The sequence below is a fragment of the Gossypium arboreum genome, chromosome 3 (assembly GCF_025698485.1).
Source record: "Gossypium arboreum isolate Shixiya-1 chromosome 3, ASM2569848v2, whole genome shotgun sequence".
In the NCBI taxonomy this organism is placed as follows: Eukaryota; Viridiplantae; Streptophyta; class Magnoliopsida; order Malvales; family Malvaceae; genus Gossypium; species Gossypium arboreum.
In genome coordinates, this window is record NC_069072.1 from 9862949 (window position 1) to 9868472 (window position 5524).

Genomic DNA, 5524 nt, shown 5'->3' on the forward strand with positions numbered 1-5524 from the left:
TCATCCAACCTTCAAAATCAAGATGTCAATATATAACCAATGTACATACACTCATATACACAAGCTCAAAAATCGTAATATAACATCACGTACACGAACAATCCATATGGCTGAATATACATGGTCCTGTATACATATATTCAAAGACCAAATCCATAATATTCATATCATTCAATCATAAGACCGAATACACATACCATAATCATTTATATATACTTCATTTGCATCACACATGATTTGTAACAAATAATCAAGTTACTTACTTACCTTATTTTAAGTAGGTAACAAGTTAATTCATACCTGGCCATTTAGCTCATTTAACGTATTCAAATACCACATCAGCATGAAGTCTTTTAGGCATAAACTTATAAGTAATCACCGGCATAAAGCCTGCTAGGCATAAGCTCAGATTTTACACCCAAGACAAGGCCCCTTTAAACTCAAGGTTTGATTTTATACACAGGCAATAAGCCTGCTAGGCATAAAACCCGATTTAATTCACCAGCACAAGGCTTGCTAGGTTCAAAGCCCGAATATCACTATTATAAAGTTATCTTATAAACAATTTATATATCGAAAATTCCAAATATGTCATATAGTTCATACAGACTTTCAGATGTTATAACTCAGTCGAATTAGCTCAAATACATTATTTCCATGCTTAATCATATTCAGCTAACGTTACTATAAATCTATAAATTCCAAATCAGCATATTAACTCATACATAATTAGAATTAACAATAGCTATTTGCTTATAGACTTACCTCGGACGATGAAAAACCGGTACGGATAACTTTATTTTTCCCCCGATCTAAATCCGATTTTCTCTTTTCTTGATCTAAATTAATATAAATTAAACTTTTTAAATCAAATATTCAACCAAATTCATCCAAAAACACATAATGGGAAAATTACACTTTTACCCTTGATATTTCACATTTTTCACAATTTAGTTCATATTGCATAAAACACAAAATATGCACAATCTCACAACAACATAGTTAGGCCGAATATTCCTTATACTCATACTAGTCCATATATTTCATTTATTTCACATTTTAGTCCCTCAATTTATTATTTTTACAATTTAGTCCTAATTACTCAAAATCATCAAAAACTCCAATACAAAACATGTTAATCTAAAACATATCTTTAATACTTCATCATCAAACATCACAAAACACAAATATTCATCAATTGCACAACTCAAAACATTCATCAAAATCAGAAATTCTAGCATGGGTCGGATAGTATTCCAAGCAACGATCTCAAAAACGTAAAAATTATCAAAAACCGAGTTAAATTCATACCTTAGTTTGAAATTCAAGTTGCCGAACTTAAAACCACAACCTAAGCTTTCTTTTTCTTTTAGTTTCGGCACTAACCAAGAATTATGAAAGCTTATTTTTATTTTTATGTTATATAATTGCATATATTATTACATGTTTTACTAAATTAACCTTTATAATAATATATAAAACCTTTATAATTCATGGTCATTACCGTCCATGCTATAACCATTTAGTCAAATTGCAACATAAATGCTTCAACTTACAAAGCCATAACAATTTGGCCCTTATGCTTTTAACTATCAAGTTTTTAATTTACGCGATTAAGTCCGTTTATTTAATCGGACACTCAAAAAACAAAATTAAATCATGAAAATTTCACGAATATAAATTCACACGAAATAAACATAGAAAATAATTTTTAAATATTTTTTCGACTCGAATTAGTGGTTCCGAAACCACTGTTCCGATTAGGGTTAAAATCGGGCTATTACAGGACTTGATATTATAAATGGGTAAATGTGAATGATATGTGAAATAAGTTGAATTGACTGAAATTTGATCTTTGAAAAAGGACTTGGATGTTAAAATTTTGAAATATGGTAAAACATGGGAAATAGGATTCTCGTTGCGATGACAGAGGAACCACGTCGCAACAACATAAGTTAGTTTGTGACGTTGTGACGATGAACCCTGATGTCGCGACTTCACTTCTAAAATTTGAAAACTTTTCACTTTAGTCTCTGTTCCTCTTTATACTATTTAAAGGCTATAATAAACTCGTATAAGACTCAGAAATGATACTAAGGCATATCAAAAGCTTAAATTGGTCAAATTGTTTAAATAAGTATTCATAACCAAATGAATTTGACTGTCGTTGCTTTGGCAACAAATGTGTAATCCCAATATCTTGACCTGACGATCGGGTCAAGTATAGGGGTGTTACAATATCCTCCAAAATCTGAATTACCTACTTGGATTGTCCATCAGTCTGAGGATGGAAAGCAGTACTAAATTCGATTGGGTACCCAACGCTTCATGTAATTTCTCCCAAAATCTTAAAGTAAATTGTGGATCCTTATCAGAGATGATAGATGACGGCACTCTATGAAGTCTCACTATTTCATTAATATACAATTTGACATATTTATCCATCGAATAAACTGTCTAGACTAGTAGAAAATGAGCTGATTTGTCAATCGATCAACAATCTAATTTAAGTGGAGAATTATCATAAATAAATTGAAAAATTATGCACTTATCAAATTCTCCCACACTTGAACCATGCTTGTCCTCATGCATGAAACTAACGTAAATGCAAATGCAAACTAAATGTAACCTAAATAAATGCTTAACTTAAACCAACAATTGAAATATCGTATATACCAATGGAACAAGTAAACATGTTTTCATAGATACAATCAAAATTCTATATGCTAAACAAAACATAGTAATAACAACAATTTATACAATTAGGAAGAATTAGAAATAATAGATCTTTGTGCTCATGTGTGGTTAACTTCCCTAATAATATGCAATGTATAAAAGATGTTAAAAAAATCAAGAGGATGTTTTCAAACTTCATCATGCTTCCGAAAGTCACTAGGTCTCCAAAATCCAAAATTTCAATTGAGCATGAAGTATTGAACTTCTTTTCTTTCAATTTCACCATAAAATTTTATTAAAAAACATGAGATTGAAAGATGATTCGAGAAATAATACAATTAAGCTTGCTTTTCTCTTATATTAATAAGCATGAGATCGAAATACAATTCAAGTAATAATACAATTAATTCAAAGTATATATATATATATATATATATATATATATATATATATATAGTTATTCACTTTTCAAATTTAGGACGATTACCTTTCAACGCGAGTGTAGATGACAACCCAAGCACCTACCCCGAATTACTCAGTTAATCAAACCTAAACAGTCTTTGACTTTACTTACATGTACATCAATGGACTATACTAGGAACACCAAACCTTTTAACACGAAGGTAATGACAACTAAGCACCTTTCCTCTGTTACTTAGTTGGGTTACTAGTTCTTTTCAAAGCTCTGGAAGTAGATAGCGAGGTAATCGTGTAACATCCCGAAATAGGGCCTAAACGGAACAGTGGTTGCGAAACCACAAATCCGAGGTAGAATGTAACGGCCTAATTTTCAGTGGTGTCAAAAATGGTGATTTGAGATCACTAAATCGGAAAAATAAGATTGAACAAGATAGTAACTTAATATTTATGAGTCAAGTAAGAATTTAGAAGAATTTGTGAAATGGTGAAATTAGTGAATTAAAATAATTTATTAGGTCGACGGGTCAAAAAGCGAGGTATCGAGACCTCGAATTTGAAAATCGAGCTATAAATATTTTTATAAATATTTATGAAGTGTCATTGAGTTAGTATTAAAGTTTCAGTTAGAAAATTTTGATGTTTGGATAGCTAATTAATTAAAAGGACTAAATCGAAAATAGCTCAAAATTTGTTAAATTGTGAGTAAATAGCTTAAGTATTTAAAAGATGTATTTAAAGAGCAATTAGACCCAAAGGTTAATGGCTGGACGGTTTGGGTATGAAATAAGCAAGAAAACAATGTGAACAAGGGATAAAATTGAAATTAGCATAAAAGTTAATAGTTAAAAAATGATGTAATTGAAAATCTAGACATTTCTTCATCTTTCTCAGCCAGAAACGCCGTAGCAGGTCTCCTATGCTGGTTTTTCATATTTTTGCACCATGTAAGTTCAATTTTTACTATTTCTTAGTAATTTTTATGTTTTTGTGACTTTTACAATCTCATCTAATTCATTAGTTTTTGATTTGGTGGGTGAAATTGGAAGTTACCCTGGCTGAGTAAGGGTAGTTTATGATGAATTATTATGAAATTGAAGTTCTAATTTCATATTAAGGTTGTTTTATTAAGTCATTTTGATAGAAAATGGTATTTAGGACCTAATTGTGAGCAAAATTGTGAATTAGATGTTGGTGTTGAAATTCAGAATATCAAAGGCTGTGAAATAGTTTATAATGATAAAATAAAAGTGTTAATTTAGAAAAAATTAGTTCAATTGATGGGTGAATTGAGCAGGGACTAAATTGTAAAAACTGTAAAATTTGGGGTAAAAGTGCAATTTCGAATTTTGAACAGCATAAATTGTGAAGTGAAATAGAAATCAAATAAATGCTAATGAGTAGAAATATTTTATATTATAGATCAAGAATCCAAAGAAGAACGAGGAAAAGAAAAAGTAAAGGACTAAATTATAAGGTTTAGTCACATTTTGTATCAAGGTAAGTTTACAGTAAATAAATGCAATATTATTTTATTTTACATTATTATTGTCAATTTCAGCATTTATATATTATGTTATGAAAATATTTAAAGTCGAATTTAAGGTGAAGTGACAGAGGAAAAGTGTTAGAAAGCCGGTTGAACCCTAGGAATGTTAGGATATTAGGGTTGACAGACGAATGAAATGAGCCATGTAAGTCCATATTAGAAATATGGCTTTGGAGACAGGATTGAGCCATGTAAGTCCATATTATATATGGCATTGGAGAGGAGGAATAATTCATGTAAGTCCATGTCAAAGAGATGGCATTGGCGGGATATTGATAGACAGAACGACCTAGTATCCTTAGTATTCCGAGTGGTTCAACGGGTCAGGATACTGAGTTAAATTACAGTGAATTAACAGCAAAGGAAAAGTAGATTATACTTATGAAAAGGAAAGGTCGGTAAGAAAGAAGGTAAGGGAATAAAGAAGAAGATAGAAATTGAGAAGTAAAGAAATTTATGATGTTAGATGATATTATGCATAATTATCCATTATGTTGAATGTTGTAATTTATTTGCTTGTAAGCTTACTAAGCCTAGTGCTTAATCTCTTTATTTTCTTCTTCTTATAGTACTTATCTAGTCACTCGGGATCGAAGGAAATGTCGGAGGCCGATCACACTATCAAAGAAATAACTCGGTATAACTAGGCGTTTTGTTTTAGGTATGGCATGTATAGAAACTTAGCTACTTTTGGTATAATATGAATAATGAATGATGTGTAAATACTTGCTAGTGATTAGCTAAGAAAATAGCTGATGATATACATGTTTATTAATATGTATGATTGAATGATGATTATCACATGAAAATTATGAAAATGTGAAAGTAACCTAAAAACAGATTCAAGTAACAGAAATGATGTAACTTTGAAAAATCACTAAA